Source organism: Falco rusticolus, chromosome 5 (assembly GCF_015220075.1).
Source record: "Falco rusticolus isolate bFalRus1 chromosome 5, bFalRus1.pri, whole genome shotgun sequence".
Taxonomy (NCBI): Eukaryota; Metazoa; Chordata; class Aves; order Falconiformes; family Falconidae; genus Falco; species Falco rusticolus.
In genome coordinates, this window is record NC_051191.1 from 885,947 (window position 1) to 903,673 (window position 17,727).

At 44.6% G+C, this 17,727-nt stretch overlaps 2 long non-coding RNA genes across 2 annotated transcripts; one reads left to right on the forward strand and one right to left on the reverse strand.

The window, feature by feature from the left end:
• The first annotated feature begins 1,192 nt into the window (after positions 1–1,192).
• Positions 1,193–7,251, forward strand: LOC119148094. The gene is made up of 2 exons (XR_005104301.1): positions 1,193–1,480; positions 5,060–7,251. It is a non-coding gene; the product is annotated as an uncharacterized LOC119148094 (long non-coding RNA).
• A 4,893-nt stretch (positions 7,252–12,144) lies between these two features.
• Positions 12,145–17,587, reverse strand: LOC119148095. The gene is made up of 2 exons (XR_005104302.1): positions 16,852–17,587; positions 12,145–16,261 (listed from the first exon to the last, which is right to left on the reverse strand). It is a non-coding gene; the product is annotated as an uncharacterized LOC119148095 (long non-coding RNA).
• Between the last annotated feature and the right edge of the window lie 140 nt (positions 17,588–17,727).

Genomic DNA, 17,727 nt, shown 5'->3' on the forward strand with positions numbered 1-17,727 from the left:
CCTCAGCTTTGAAGGTGATTGATTGATGTTGTATAAATGCTTACATGTGGGAATGAGAAGTGACAAACGTCTCAATGTTTTAGACAAAAGCATAATAGCTTGCAGGTGAGGTTTCCAGCTGGAAGCTGCAATCTGGTAGAAGGGGATTTCCACATATGAGGTAAATTTGCTGGCATGCCTGCACTGTCTAGGGACTTTGAGTTCAGGCAGCTTTCTAAAAAATTATTTTATTCCATCCTTTGTAGAAGTCCTTTGATTGCTCTGTGCAAGGAAGCCTGGAAGAGCAGAGTTGTCTCTTCTGGCATTTGGCTGTGAGTTCTGTAACTAAGAATGCTTGGTTTACCCACCACACCTGTACGTGGCTTGCATAACCGTCCATGACTTGAAAGTCTCAGGCCATTGTATTCCAAATTCCTTATATGTAAATAACATTTCAGAATTCCATGGCATTTCTTTTAGCTAATTATGTCACCTGACACTTCCCATTCTTCATATATTGCAATTTTAAATATGCTTTTAATGCTTTATCATTCTATAGTATTCTATAAATTCCAGAAGCCAGCATATGCTAGGTTAGTTTTCTTTTTAAAGTCAAAATCTCCATAAGGCATGGACAGATGTTGATCTCAAAATAGCAGCTGTAGCGCCACATTCTTCTATTGAACCAAGAAGCAAATTGTTGAGGATTAGTAGTACTTCAGTGTCAACATTATTAGACATAAAGAGTGTTACCTTTTACAGTCAAAACTTCATAACCACTTTTCTTTGAATTGGTGTTTTCCAAGCCTTGGATGCAATGGATGACAGCACGCAGGATCTATAGCCATTTCCACATTCAAAACCTCTTATGAAACAGTTTCTAGAACTTAGCTGATAAAACTGCTGACACACTTCCGTGTTTGTTTTAGTAGCCTGGGATGCTGGAGGATAATTAGATTTATATTTGGCCTGCAGCATTTTGTTCAGGCAAAGCTGATCCCAAAAGACTGACTTACATTGAGACATTGTCTTGTTTAACACCAAAGTAGTGGTACATTTAAAACCACTGGTCAAGTGAATTTCATTGATAGGTTTTTTGACCAATAGATAGGTTCAGACACCAGATCATAACAGCAAGAATGCATTCAGGTCACCCTAGAAAACTTTCGTCATCTGACTTCAGTTAGGGAAAGCTGAAATTGTCCTAGCACATGTTGGAACTAAAGGAATATGCCTTTGAATTATAAAAACTGTCTCTGCTTTACTTGCCACTTTCTCCTCTCTCAGTCCTGGCACTTTGAGTCCCGTCTGGGATGCTTGAGTAGTTCTTTTTCCAGCTAGGTTTGGTGATATATGACAAGTGGGGCATAAAACATGCCAGTTACACATCTCATTTTGTACTTTTTATTGTCAGGCCCTTGAGCACACTCCCACATCCCGAGCTGTCTGCCTGTGCTAAAGATCGGTGCTGACATGGTACTTCTGCATAACCTTGGTTCAGGTTAGTTGTGTTTAGGTGTGTTGTGTGGGAAAGCTGTGCGAAACAGCTCCTTCACTCTGGAGCTGCATTTCAGCTCAGACCCCTGCCCTTGTTTGTGCCTGAGCTCTGTTGCAGCCATGTCCATTTACCCTGACCATCTGCACCTGACCTCTTGGCATAACCTTGGGTCTGCATTATTATGAACATTTCTGGGCATCAGCAACTCTTGGCTGCTCTGGATACTGCCTCACTGATCCTGATCCTGACTCTAATCTGCTGACTCGATTTTCCTACTTAAGCTTGGACCTGCCTTATTGCCATGGACTTGCCTAGTGGATGTGCAGAAACTATGGACCCTTGGCTGACCGTAGTTACTGTCACTCAACCTGCTTTACTCATCTTGCTCAAGTACTGTGGGACGGCACCCTTGGCAATAATGTTACTGCCTCTGCCTGCCTTGCTGTCCTTCTCTGGTCCCATCTCCCCCTCCCTAAGTACTTGTTGCTGTAGTTTTGCTCCTAGTGTAAGAGTAATGCCTTCATTTCTAATATTCTTTGGTGAATGCCTACTTTCTTGTAATGCAATATATTTTTTGGCACATTATTGTATCCAAGTGTATTTCTGAACATTTACAAGCTTCGCTGAAAAGTCCAGAGATATTTCTGGCTGGATAGCATGTATGAGCAAATCTGAACCTTTAAATATTTATACATATAAGTAGAATCCCTTGAAGCCACAGTGACTTCGTGGTTGAATTTTTTTAGCTTCGTTCCCCAAGATAAAATCATGTTGCAGAACACATCTGCTGTGGCAGTTTGCTGTTGCAAGACCACTGCTTACAACAGATGTAGACCATGCTACTATGCCACTGTTTTACTGCATTTCATCAAGCATGGACATTTTGGGGACACAACAATACTCACGTCTCAATAAAAAGGAATTAATAAGTTATTCTCCTGGCACAGGAAATTTTGAGGACCAACTGTTACCATCTTGAGGCATGGCTTACTAGTAGAGGATAGCTTATATCGCGTATATGAAGTTGCAGCGTGTTGAGTGGCTTACACCAAGTGCAAGAAAATGCAAGGCCATAAGGCAAACAACGATGCAGATGCACTACTAAATATTCAGGGATTCAGTGGTACCTGGGCTACCTGTTGAACGTGGCTGCATTAGTGTGATGTTCAGCACTAAATTAATAAACCCTCTGTCTGAATGACAAATTAGCCCACAGAGCAGAGCTCTGTGCTCAGGTGGCCAGGTGTACCCTAGTTCAGAGATATATGCTTGAAGCTGCAGCATGCGGTGCAGACATACTCTCACTTCTTCAGGTGCCAGCCACAGTTAAAGCTGTTCAGTGCTTCCCATCGGAAATAAGACACAGTTATATAGCTTTCTTAGACTGCAGTTTGTCATTTGTCTCAGGATGGATTTTTCCTGAAAATGTCAGTAAATTTTTCCAAAGGGTAAATGATGGAAAAAACATGTTGATTTGACCATGTCATTAACCAAATGCCCAATTCTTACTATTTTGGGACTGAGAAACCCAGCTATGTCTTTGCTTTGGACTCAGGAGATGATGATTGCTGAGTAGAAAAAAAAGGTCTTTAAATCAGCTCTTAATTTTGGAACTTGGAGAGAGACATTAAAACCTTCCAGGGGGAAAAATGGTTGAGAAAAAGAATTCAATAGAGACTTGTGAGAGATTCTCAGCTGCTCAGAAGATGAACCTGATGTGAGTATGCCCCAGTCTGGAAAGTTGGGTCTCAAGCAGGCATTTGTGTTGTTCCTGAGCAACAGGTTTGCTTTGGTGCTTTTCATAAGCTGACTTGTTTTCTCAGAAGGTTGATCAAAGTCTCTCTAGAATGGAAAGTTCATCCTTTTCACTAATGAAGACATCTTAAATCAGTGGTCCAACTCATCAAGGCAACCCATTAGAAAATAAAACTAGAATAGGGTGTTGGTTCTTAATGTTGCATCAGAAAGGAAGAGTGAACAGAGGTTCCCAGAGAATAGCAGTGTAATTATGCGGGAGTATCAGCACCTAGAAGTATCATCCAGAAGAGTTCCAGCTGGACACCTAATGTAATAGGGAATAGAAGCAGGTCCCATCCCAGGGTACCAGTCCCAAATATCTTGGTCCTGGGTCTAATGAATGGTGATCCTAGGCAGCATCAGGAAGAGGCTGACAGTGGCAGCTTTTATGGCCACAGACAACATTGCTCATTTGCAGTTGCCCCTGCTACAACAAATCAATGGTTTATTTTAAAAGGTTTATTTTCTTTTATTAGTAATTCTTTTTGTCGGGGATCTGTCCTCATTTCGGCTGGGATAGAGTTAGTTTTCTCCTTAGCAGCTGGTACAGTGCTGTGCTTTGGGTTTAGCATGAGAATAATGTTGATAACACGCTGATGTTTTAGTTGTTGCTAAGTAGTGCTTACCCTGCGTCAAGGACTTTGCAGTTTCCCGTGCTCTGCTGGTGAGGAGGTGCGCAAGAAGCCAGGAGGGAGCACAGCCAGGACGGCTGGCCCGAACTAGCTAAAGGGATATTCCATACCATAGAACGTCATGCCCAGTATATAAACTGGGGGGAGCTGGCTGGGGGTGGGGGGCAATCACTGCTCAGGGACTGACTGGGCATCGGTCAGCCGGTGGTGAGCAGTTGTATTGTGCATCACTTGCTTTTTTCCCTTGGGTTTTATTCCTCTTTCTCCCTCTCCTCTTTATCTTTATTATTATATTTATTGTTATATTTATTGTTATATTTATTATTATATTTATTATCATCATCATCATCTTCCTATTATTAATTTTAAATATATATACACAAATATAATAATAATTAATTAAACTGATCTTATCTCAGCCCATGGGTTTTACCTTTTTCTGATTCTCTTCCCCATTCCACTGGGCTGGTGAGTGAGCAGGTGGCTGTGTGGTACTTAGTTGCTGTCTGAGCTCAAACCATGACGGGTTCTCACACATCTAGGAGGACCCTCTCATCTCCTCTCGTACCCTGAGTCTCAGATACTTTCTTTGATCTGTGTTCATGAACCCTGTTTCCCAACAGTTAGGTGAATTTGATGACTAAAAATGATTTTTTTTTGTGCTTTTCACATAATCCATCACTGGGCAGCAATTTCAAGTGACAAGCACTGATGCATTAGAAAGTTCCAGTGTAATTTCACAGAATCACAATTTGCAGTGCTACAGTGCCCTGCCTCTCTTCCCTGTTTACTTTTTATGAATGAATTTGAGGAATGAGCATGTCTGTAAGAAATAATCTATCTCACACCCTATCTACTTCCCATTCTTTTTCCCTGGTGGGGAATAAGGAGGACAGTGCAGCTAACATAACTACAAACTCTATTCACTTTATATGCCGCCTCCATTTTTCCCTATCTCTGGTTTTTTTTTTTTTTCTGAACTATAAACTTTGAGGGCAGGATCTATTTTTTTAATATTTGCTGTTTGCTCAAAAACCTACCATCATTTTGAGGCTTTGCTGGCCCCAAAGCACAACGTAATATACCAGCAAGATTATTGGGACAAAATTGAAAGATCACTGTGATACTGAAGTAGTTTTTTCTGTTCAAACAGAACTTGCCAGCACACCAGTTTGTGTAAAACGTGCTATTTGGAGGAACAGGAGAAACAGCATTGTTGGAGAGGTCATTTCTGCATGGAGTGGCAGACAGCCTGGTCTGCAGGGACCAAAGCACCTCTGGCTTGCAGGAAGTGAGCTGCAGTTGAGAGAAGGCATTTGTCATGAGGAAGCTGATACCCGCAGAGGAGTCCAAACCCAGTTCACAGACATCTTCATGAGAAACAAGCCCATCCTGGCTTCATCTGTATGTCCACAGTGAATGACAATGGTTGCAGAAACCCAAGCCTTTCCTGATTTTGTGGTCCCTTGCCCTCTTCCAGCAGCAAGTGAGGGCTGGAAACAGCAGGTAGGATGCCCAGGATGGAGGGGGTTGCTGCACGTTCACGTATGGGGTGGGCTGCCTGTCTGCAATGGGCTCTGAACCCTGCACCCACATTAAGGGGTGGTGTGAGAGCATGTAAGCCTTTACCCAAAGATGGCTGCTGGGATAGTTCATCTGCTCCCATGTGCTCTGCGTTGGCTCCAAGAAGGAAGGTATGTGGGTGTTGGGCCAGCCTGTATCCTCCAGCAATTCCAGCCTTCAGGCACGGGGCAGGGCAAATAATAAATGCTTTTCCTGAGGCAGGCTATTAGCTGAGTTTGTGAAGGCTGGTGATGTTTAGAGAAAGAAGTTTCTAAGCAGAAGGAAACCCCATCCGTTCCTCTCATCCCTGCCTCATAGAAAGGCAGGATCTGGGTTCAACTCCAGAGCAAGCAGCTGTGTGGTGCCTCACAAAGGGCCCAACTCACAGGCAAGCTTGGGATGGATCCTGCCAGAAAACCATGTGCAGGTCTGAATGTGGGGCTGACACTTGAAAGCAGATCTGATTGACACCCATCTGGATTACATCTTCCTGCAAAGAAACCTAGTAAAGGTCTGACGTGTACTTCAGCAGAAGTTCCTCTTAACAAATGCCAGCCTGGAAGCTCTTTAATACACAGCTTCACCTTCAGATTACAAACAAATATGGTTGGGCGTTTAAAGCAATGTCAATCCCAAGAGCAAGAGGGAGCATAGAGAGGGACTATGCCACAACAGTTGCTTATTTACTCCTCTTTTTCTTCAAATACCATTGATGTTCAGACTTTTTTGCCTTAAAAGCTGCTGCTTGTTAATTGATTCTCCTGACCTAACCCAACCCAGCTGGAACCAGTGCCTAAAACAGATTTCCACCTGTTCACTCACTATGTCTTTCTTTTTCTCCATCTTCACAACTTGAAAGTTTTCAAAAGCCCACAAGCCTATTTATTTGCTTGATTCTGACTTTCCTCTACAGTACTTCAAAGGTGGGGTTTTTTGCTTCCCCTGCTGTTTTTGTCGTCTTCTGTTTCTCTCCTTTTCTTTTCTCTCATTCTTATTTTATGTTATCTGCCATGATGCTATCAATGAGAACCTCTCTAATTGCCAGTTTTGGAGAACTGAGTGTAAAAAAATGACAATGACACTTGCTCTTTTGCCATTGGTCCTGAGCAATAACCGCCCTATTGCTCATAGAATGGTATCTTTGCTAATATTGGTAAATACATTCACCAAATTGTGTTCCTTGAATAGTTTGTGTTTACTTTGAGATGTTCCATCTGTTTACTGCTAGAAAAATATAGACTAATTGAATTCCCACTTCCTTATTAGGTGCTTCCCTCTGAAATGAAAGCTGTTGTAAGGATTAGCATACAGCTGCAAAATTGCAACAAAAAAAATCTAAGTTTAGTACTCTTCAGTGTTGACAATGAGCACACACATTTCAGCATAGAAAAACCTTTCAAACTTTCTTAATATTTTTACAGTATCACGGTCTTGTTGTGAAGAGTATCAGTCTCATTGCGTAACTCATGATGCAATCTTTAAATGTGTTCTGTTCTCTCCCTAAGCCATTACGTTTACATACCTCCCTGTGAGCTGTTTGGCTTTGTTCCCTTAGGATGTATTTAGGATACCTGTATTATTAACAGTAGGTACCTGCTATTTCTGTGTTAACTACACATTTGGTGTCACCTACACGTGTCACTGTCAGAGCTAGAAGCCACACATATCCTAAACTGCACTGTTAATGTCTTACAGGGAGGCTGAAGAGTAAAGCATCCTTATTACCTTGTGTGGTTTTTATTAACACATGAATATATAAAATGCATATTGCTTTATTCTCTACTGACAATCCATATGTTGCTTTCTGTAAGCTAATACTTTGTATTTATATCTGTTACGCACAGGTCTGTGCTCTCAGGGACCCAATTGTTTTCTGTAGTAAACGCTTTAGCATAGGCAGCGTGCCCAGTTGCCTACAGTAAGGTGGGTGTTCACACGATCTGCTTTAAGCATGTAAGCAGAAGTGCTGAGGCAGGAGCTACAGCTCCCTATGTAGTCAGCAGAGAGGGGCTTCTGCTCTGCTAAATAAAATAGCGATAGTGAGTGAACTCAAGTGCTGATCCCTAATAGGCCAAAGGGCAAAATTTTGCTTCACTCCAGCTCCTGTTTTGGAGCAAACCGACTAGACCTGAGACAAAGCCTGGCAATAGTTAGGAATGGGCTGCTCCCAGGACCATTCCTGGCACGCAGTATGAAAGTGGCTGCACCAGTTGCAGTTCTCAACCTCACACAGTTCTCCAGTGTGGTCCCAGCACCATGCATGCCACGTGCACTCTTGGTGCTGAAAAAAACCCTTGCATGAAGGGCAAAGCTGTCTTCTTACCCAGGGCACCCTTGCACTACCTCAGGTAAGTGTCCCAGGGATAACAAGTGTCACAAGTGAGTGTTTCAGATTGCTTAAAGAATCACCATCAAAGGTGTTAACAAAATAGTCTTAATATGAATTTGTGGGAGTGCGACTTCACAAAGTTTGGTGGTACATAATCACAGAAGGGTCAGGGCTGGAAGGGACCTCTGGAGATCATCTGGTCCAACTCCCAGCTAAAGCAGCTTCTCCTAGAGCAGGTTGCACAAGGTCGCTTCCAGGCAGGTTTTGAATGTCTCCAGAGAAGGAGACTCCACAGCCTCTCTGGGCAGCCTGTTCCAGTGCTCTGTCACCCTCACAGTGAAAAACTTTTTTCCTCATACTCAGGTGGAACTCCTTGTGCTGCAGTTTGTGCCCGTTGCCCCTTGTCCTGTCACAGGGCACTGCTGAAAAGAGCCTGGCCCCGTCCTCTTGACGCTCAACCTTGAGATATTTGCACGCATTGGTAAGATCCCCCCTCAGTCTTCTCTTCTCCGGGCTAAACAGTCCCAGCTCTCTCAGCCTTCCCTCAGAAGGGAGATGCACCAGTTCCCTCATCCTCTTTGCAGCCCCGCGCTGACCCTCTCCAGTAGTTCCCTGTCTCTCTGGAACTGGGGAGCCCAGCACTGGACACAGCACTCCAGGTGCAGCCTCACCAGGCAGAGCACAGAGGCAGAGGAACCTCCCTCGACCTGCTGGCCACGCTCCTCCCGATGCCCCCCAGGGTCCCATTGGCCTCCTTGGCCACCAGGGCATGCTGCTGGCCCATGGGCAACTTGCTGCCCACCAGGGCTCCCAGGTCCTTCTCCACAGAGCTGCCTTCCAGCAGGTCAGCCCCAGCCTGTACTGGTGCATGGGTTTGTTCCTCCCCAGGTGCAGGACCTTGCACTTGCCTTTGTGGAACTTCATGGGTTCCTCTCTGCTCAACTCTCTGGCCTGTCCAGGTCTGGCTGAACAGCAGCACAGACTTCAGGTGTATCAGCCATTACTCCCAGGTTTTTATCATTTATTACTTACTACACAGATAAATCTCAAAAAGAAGAATCAAATCAAAATTAAGCTGAAATGATTTACACAGAGACTAAAGATGTAAAAGGGTAAAAGGAGACCCACTGAGTCACAAGGCTCAGAGTTGATCCCCTTGCTTTCTAAACTCTTAATAGAGCTAAGGTGCAGGTAGATCCAATCTTAGTGTCAGATTTGCCCAGTGGTTTATATGTAAAGGATGTCTAAGGTTTATTCACAGTTTAATGTTGATCATAAGATTCCAGCAGCACTTAATCTTTGACTAGCTTATCATTTACAAAGTGAACCAATAGAATTTACTACAATCACAACAGTGACTTGATTACTGATCTGAGATGCTAACTTTCATATTGGGTACCTAAATCAATTCACGCACACATGCACACAGACACAAAGGAATAGATGTGTGTATGTATATATATATATGTATGTATAAATGTACAAAGGTATACCTGTTAAAAGTTTCCCTTCAGTTCTGTGAAATATTCATGTTGAATGCCTTTGCATTTCTCAATGGGTGAAGGGCTGAGCCTCGAGGAGTAGGAGTATCAGCCCAGGTTTCGTCATTAGCTTTTGGCAATGGTCCTTCTAACTTTGAAAACTTGGGAGTTTGCAAGTTCTGGGAGGCATCACACTCGGATAGTGATGCTGTTTGCAGCCTGCCGCAGACCAGGAGAGCTCAAAAGGGCCTTACTTAGGACCACTGTTCATAGGGTCAGAGGTGATTTGCTTTAGTCATCAGTAAACTTCCATCCTGGCCACAACCTGAGTTGGTAATTACTGGAATTTTGAAAAATTCCAGCGACAGTGTTATGATACCACTTGGGTTCAGATAACTAATGTTCCAAGGCTTGTTAGGGGATGTTATGATTCAGATAAGGAGTGTTTCTGGTAGTCAGTGCCATTTCCCACCTCAGCCATGCAGGAGTTGCTAGCATGGTCAAGGGATGCTTAACTGCCCAACTCATTACACATAGTAACAGCGGTTCCTGAGATTGTAATGCAGCCCAGGGGAGAGGGCGAGATGCACCACCACAACAAGGAACAACCTGGTGCCCTTGGTACCCTGGGTGTCTGTATGGAGTGGAAATGAGCCCCTCGTGTAACCTGCCAGGGTCTGCTCCAGCAGCCCAGCATTCTGCACTGAGTGGTTCTCTGCCTTCAGACACCTCTCAAGGTCACCTGCACCGAGGCTTCCAGCATGAATGAAAAATGTGGGGGAGCTCAGCACAGGTGCCACCTGGCACAGGTGAGCTGTGGCTCCACCACAGCACTAGGTGACCTGTGCCAACATCTCTGAGCACAGGCAGGAGGAAGAGGACATATTCAGGTACCATCTTCCCCTGGGGAATTAATCAGGCTGACCTACATTCCCTGGTAGCCTTCTTGTTGCTTTTATTTTAAACATACATCTAATGTTAACCTTCTTGCAGCCATTAGGGTCCTCTTCCGCTTGTCATGTTTTTCTGTAGATGATAGATAGTGACCTTGCAATGACACTGGCCAACAATATCAACACTCCTGAGTGACCACCACCTGACTCCATGAGTTTGAATACATGCAAGTTGTCTCAGTGGTCTTGAACTGCTGCTTCCCTGACGCCCTTCTCTTTTCAGCCGGTGCCGATATGTGCAAAGGCCAGGGAGCACAGTTCACATGTGACAATTAGTGCAAAAAAAGGTGCTGATTACTTCAGCCTTTTCTCTGTTGTCTGTCAGCATGTTGTCTGTCCTATCCACCTGCGGGCCCATGTACCCAGATACCTGTAGGTATCTCTTTTTACCTTACTACCCTTTATGTCCCTCAATAATGTTAGTTCCAGGTGGGCTTTAGCCTCCCTGATTTTACCCAGAAGTGCCTGAGCAGTGCTTTCTGCTCCTGCTTCCTGCATGTTCCCTGTCCATATTTTAGTTCATTAGGATGGACCTTACCTAGCCAAATAGGCTGTCAGCTGAAGTTTCCTATGCTCCTGCACAAGGGGATAGTTCATGCATGAACTCTCAGTAAGTTCTCTTTAAAAAATAATTCGTGCTTCTGGGGACTCTTCCCCTTCACGGCTGCTTCCCACAGGCTTTTTCCTGAGTAAGTCAGCCTGCTCGCCCGGAGTCCTGTCTCTCCACTGCTTACCTTCCTGGCTCTCCTCTGCATCCGTCACCTCAAGGCTGCTGCAGCCTGAGCAGTGTTCTATGACTGCTCTCACGCCCACTTCTTCCCTGCTCCTCAGCAGGAGGTCAATCCAGCATTAAGAAGGCGGCCATGTCTGCCCCCCTCTTGCATTTATATTAAGAAAATGTCAGCACTGCACTCTAAGAACCTCCTGCATTGCCTGCCTATGCCATACTGCTCTTCCAGCAGACAAACAGGTGGCTGAAATCCCCAGTAAGGACTCCGAGTGGGAGTCTTCCAGTTTGCAGAAAGTTTCAGCCCCTGCCTCCTCCCAGCCTGCAGTCCGTAGTACACACCTATCACAACATCCCCCGGGTTCCTCCTCCCTCTGATCTTGACCCAGAAACTCTCAGCAGGCATGTCTCTGGTTTGATACTGGGGCACTGGGTAGTCAAGGAGCTCCTTAACAGAAAGCATGAAGCTGCCAGCTTTATCTGCCTGTCTTCCTAAACATCCTGCACCCATCCGTGGCCCCATTCAAGCCATGTGCACCACTCCACAGTCTGTGACTTGGATGTTAAAGACCCTGCAACTGTGCCTGGCAGTGCAGCTGCTCCTCCTTATTGCCAGAGGCGGTGCATCAGTGTACAGGCACCTGAGGGAAGCCTCTGAGTGCTGCCTTTTTGACGCAAGCAGAAGTGGGATTAAATCTGTTTTATTTAGGCATACAATTGTAGTTGTAGAGTGAAGCAGGTACACAAGTTTTCCATCATTAATGAAAACAGCCCGGTACCTTGGAAGGCCTCTGGGAAGAGACCCTGTGCATTTAACTCCCACTCTCATTCACCTAAAGTACCATCAGAAGCGCCTCCTAGATATATCCAGGGCCACGTGGCAGTGTCAGATTGTAAGCAGAAGTCCTCCCTGACCTCACAGAATCTTTTTAAAAATCAGTGGCATTAATTTGCAATGAATATCAGTGACTGTTCAACACTTCCTACTGATGGCATTAACCTTCCCATGAGATTAGCATATACCCATATCAATTGCTTTGAAGGGGTCAAGAATCACTATTAATGCAATTTTCATGAGTGCTTAATGTTATATTTGAAATTATCACTGTGGCAGGTATGATGCTTGTCAGGGAATTTGTTAAAATTTCTAGAGGGAGTTCCATAAAACATTTCACAGAGAACCTATTTAAAAAATGTAGCAGATTTTAATACTTGCAGCCTAACAAAATAGATTTTTAAAAGATACCTATCTACATTGGTGGAAATAGGACTTTTGAAGTACAGATACAGAAAGAAATAAGCAAGGAGGCAAATAAAAGTTCCAGCTTGTTGCTGCTCCATCCTATTTCCCAGCCACATAAAGTGCTGGTTTTCACCTTCCACATGCCAGGATGATGTCCTGGCACATATCAGTCCACTTTAGGCACTCTCTGTGCATGTTTTGCCTTTGCACAACGAATTCATGTGGTCCAATTACTATTTCAAACTTGCTTGTCCCTCATTGTGCAGTTCTCTCCAAAAAAACACACCAAACAAGTTTTGACGGATTCACCATCTGTCAGATCCAGAGGGTATGACCAACTTAATGAGTCAGTGACTGAATTCCTCCCAGTCTATTTCCAGTTTCATTTGCAACCTGGGATAAAGCACTCCTGTATAGCATTCTGCTCGGAGGCAATGCAATGTCAGGGCTGACAGCAAAACCAGCCTTTAACCTGCTGCTTAAAACAGATGGTTTCCACTTCTTGGGACTTTAATTCGACAGTTGAGATTTTGCTTTGATGAGGTGAGAGCTTATAAAGTAGCGCACTCATGCTGGGTCAGCCGTTACTTTTCTAGAGATGCAGAATAGCGTGCAGGCATGCATAAGCCTAAAAGCCTTTCTGATTTATTTTTCAGTTTTATTTCATTAAATGATGGACAACTGATGTGCTGGTCTTACATAATCTGTAGAAGGATTTGGTTTAGAAGTACTGTCCACCTTTTAGAGGAATGGTGAATCTCATAAATCAAATTTGCTTAGTGAACAATAGAATTAAGGGGGCTTGGACTGAAACTGGTATTTTTGCATGTCGTTCTCTTCTTCCTGCATATGCCTTTCACGTACACCAGGCATTGGAAGATGATTGGATGTTGGAAGAGAGGGTTACCCTCTGATCCCAGGAATCTGAGCTGACTGAGAAATGACCTGTTGTGCTCCTGGGCTTAACTGCAGCACTCAAGGAGCTTTCTGTTGGCAAATGTTTGTTTGAAGATACAGTGTATCAAGAGTAGTTTCCCTAGTATCTTGTGGGTAGTGTTGTGCCAAGGCCGTGATTATGCTGCCAGGTGTTGTAAGCAACTGTAACTTTTACAGGATAACAATGACTTGGCAAGGATTGTAACCTCACAAACCGTCTCTGCAAGTACACAAATGTAAAAATTCCAAAATGTACAATAATAGAAGTCTTTCATCACCCTCCATTTTGCACCGCCACTCACGTTCAGCATGTGTTGGGCCCTGATTTTTAAAGTGATGCATCTAAATGGGCTACTGGAATCTCACCCTGGACGCCTATGCGGAGTGACCTCCCTGTCAGCTGTCAGTTCAAGGGCCGCAGACCTGCTCGGGGCATGTTTGGATTTAGCAACACGCTCTCACACATGTTGCTGCTGACTATCGGAGACTTTGTTTCAGTCAAATCTCATTAGATCTTTCTTTTGACAGCCAAAGGCAGAACGGAACTGTTCTCCTGCCAAAAAAGTTGAGTCCCTGCTCTAAAGCATGAAAAAGCTGGAGATCTCGAAAATAGAGAGAAAAAATTAACTTCCAAAACCGTGTGTTTCTTACAATTGCATTTTCAAGGGGTTTGAAGTGGATTTGCTGGAACTCATATGTTTAGCATGAGAGAGAGAGCAATTATGCAAAATGCGAGCTCAAACAATTACTTTGGTAAAGTTACCTGGGATTATAACAGCCTGTGGTGTGAAGTCTTAGGCAACCTTAGCTGTACTGCTGCCAGCTCTGCCTGTCAGGCAAGGAATGCGTCATCCCACAGTTTTCTCAGCTTTTTTCTGCAATCCCCATCATCCACACCCTTTTCCAGTGCCAATGCTGTAACTCTTTGTACTTGTTAGCCAATTTACCTCTTAACACTTGACCAGTAGGATTAAATGCATGGTGTTGGTAGGTTCCTTGCTAATAAATTTCAATGTTACTTTCACTTTGAAAGGATTTTACAAATGAGGTCAATAGCGTTGTCCCAGTTTTACAGATTCAGATGACCAAGGTAAAAGGTAAATAATTGGCTAAAAGTCACCCTGCGGGCTGGGATAGCTAGGAATTAAAGCTCCACATAACAGCATTCAATTGAGGAGAGCTTGTATATATATGAAGGGCAACTTTTGTTGAGAGACTGGAGTAGAGTCTAATCGGGATCTGTATGTCTAAGGGAGAATGCAAAGCAAACACTGGAAGGATTACAAATAACTAAAACTGCATTGAGAGCTATGAGATATTCAGATAAATGAACAAAATAACTCTGTCCAGATAGTGAAAATGGCTGGAGAAGGAATGTTACACCAGGATCGAAAACTATGGGATGTATCTGAAAGTGTCTTCTTTCCAAACAGACCAAACAACGGTGCAAGAATATGATGAATTTTGGAACAAAAGGAAGTTTTAAGGCAATACACAGCTAATATAAAATTGTTCCTAGTGTTAAATTCCTATTTACAGTTCCTTTTTTTCTTTTTTAAACTAGAGTGTTCCTTATACCCTCAACCTTATATTACCAATACATATTTGCAAACTCAACAAATTGGTGTGATACAGGATCAGGGTTTGTGTCTTGTCAAAGGTAAAAAATACTTTTCATATAAAGTGGCACCTAACTGTATTCCTTGGCGTACTGATAATGTATAGTTCTGTGTAGAGAAAAGTTCCTGAACCTCAAGAACAGCATGCAACTTAACTTGTTAGAAAAGATTTTGGCATCACTATCAGTGCTTTCCCAAGGCTTCAGACGTTATATAAGCTGCTATTATAAACCATATTTGCTGATCTTTTTTGCACATTTAGCTAGGTGATTTCCCTCAGCCCAGCACAGTGCTATTTCTCAACTTACACAGCAACTTCGCTTGTGGCAAAATAATACGAGTATCAGAGCAGGTTCCTTATGAGAGGTTAAGGCACCATAACATAACGAACAAGAAATTAGTTTAGAAGCCTAAAAACACAAGATGTTGCACACTGTAGTGCTAAAGTTCACATGAGGCTAAAGCCCTCACGCCCACCCCCACAGCACCGACTGAGATGGGAAGAATTATTGATTTGGGGATTTGATCCCTGTATTATTCTCTACTAATTCAACCACGATTTCTTGTAAAGAATACAACCATCGCTGACAAGGCTGGAGCTTCTTCTCCCACAGAGTCAGATCCTTTTTAGCCTCTCTGTCCATCTAGCCCCATGACTCTCACATTCTTGTCTGCGCATCAACCCTATTTCCTTTAAGATTCCATCTTTTCCCCACTTAACCTACAATCTTCTTGAGAGGTGAGAGAGAGATTTAAATTCTCCTGGGCTGAAGCAAATCTGTGATTTGGGTCTCCCACCTCCTGGGTGAGGCTATCAACCATTAGGCTATCACACAAAAGACCTACAGCATCTCACTGCACCTTGGCTGGACTGAAGTCCCCAGGAGACTTAGGTACTTGTCCACATGTCTCTGAGTGCCAACAGAGACAGGCGCTAACTCCAGGCTGTTCAGGTCTTGGGGAGTTCTGGGCACATGCGCTCAGCATTTTTCTGGAAGACGTTTTCTGAAGTATGCCATGCATCAACAATATAAAAGCAGGAAAATCTTGCAATTTTTCCTGCTCTCTGCTGAAACACAAAAAAATTGAGTTTCTTAAAGCTGGACCAGTTCTTTGATCTAGCTCACAACATTACCTGGCAAACAATTGTGCAAACATACCTTAAAGGAGAGAATGAGGCAATGCTGCAAATCTAAACAGTGCTTCAGTTAAACATTTAATCTCTTGAAAGCATAACATAATACCTAAAATCCACCCAAATCCTTCTTTGGATCTGACCCCCCGTCCCCTGTCTTAGATTACTAATCATACCTACTATGTCTTTCATTACTGTGAAATCATTTATAAGTCAGCTCTTATCATGAATGAAATCCAGTACTATGGAGATGATCATGGTAACACAAATCCACACACAAACCAACCGATTCCTCCCTCTTTCTCATGAAGTCAGTCTTCCCTGTAGCGTGTCCTGCAGCTGAACCTCTTTGTTGTGTTCCAGGGAATCCTTTTAAGAGATTAGCTTGAGAGCATGATCTGATGAGAAATTATGTCTGTGACTGTTGGGCCAGCGATAGAATAAAAAAGCCCCCAACTTTTGTTAGCTATCTTGAACTTCTATTAACTGTAATATACAGAATGCCTCCAGCTTCTGAGATGGCTGTTAAGACAGGTGGTTTTTGTGACACCCAGCTATTGTGACAAAATTCTGTGAAAGCATTCCTTCTAGGAGGCTACGGATTTGGTGTGATTTTAATGCGGTGTCCCATGTTTTTTATTTGGGGCTTACATACAAAAAGCATTGAGTGCTGAGCTTGTTGGGCAAGTCTGGAGACTTCTGGAATATTACAGTCTCTCTCCTGACAGCATTGTAATGTAAGCCAGTCTGCTCGGGGAGAGCTGCCGGACCCGAGGGGACAGCTTCTTGTGGCACATAGCTTCATTTCTGATGGTACAACTGGGAAGGGCTTCTCGCTCTAGTGCTGAGCGGGCCCCTAACCGTCTGTACAAGAGGAAGGAATGCTCTGCGCCAATCATACCGTGTTACCCAAAGCGTGATTAAAAACAACTGAATGTTAACATGTGTTTAATTCTTACCTAGTTCAGGCTTTTCACATGCCCGTGCATGGAAGCTGCCCTGTTGTACGCATCAATCCACTGACACATCTATCACTAACTCGATTAACTACATAAACAATTGTTACTACCGTTCACTTCAGTAACCTCTGCTCGCTGTTTTATTCAGTCGGTGTTATCTGGACCACGGTATCAGCGTTGCACAGCTTGCTGTGAGGCAGAGGCAAACCGCCGCAGAGGTGTCCACGTTGGACTTTGCTCCCTCTCGTAATATTTAAATTCACGTGGCTGTGGCTGGCACTGCTCACAAGGTGTGGGCCGGGAACAACCGCTCCCATCACCCACCGAAATCCTCCCTCCGCTGGCTGCCCGCCTTGGGGGGCTCCCCCGGCGGGAGCCCCGCGCCCGGCCCGCACCGCCTCTTCCTCTGCACCCCGGCGAAAATCCCTGCAAAAATGCTTAAAGATGGAACCATGGAAACGCTTAGTCCCGCTTGAAGCATAAGCGTGAGAACAAGCGGCAAACCCTTCTTCCATACGCTAACAAACCGGTCCCTCTCCCAACAACCGGTCGAAATTTCCCCTTTTTTTGCCACCGGGCACGCAGAACACCGCAAACGCCGCCCCCGTGCAAGGCACCCCGCTAGGAAGTCAGCCGCGATTCGGGGGTACGTCAGCCGCTTGGCCAAGGCGCAGCACGCCCGACGGCAGCGGCACCCCCCAGCCGCGCCCCAGCACCGCGGCGGGCTGGGTGAGCTACCCCGGGCTTGCGGGGCGCCCGCCCGCTCCCCCGCTCCTCCCGCCGGGGACCCCGGGCGGCGCCGGCCTCGGCGCGGCGCTCAGTGCGCAGGCGCGGCGGGCTGCACCTGCGCAGTCGTGCGCGCCACGGGGGGGCGGG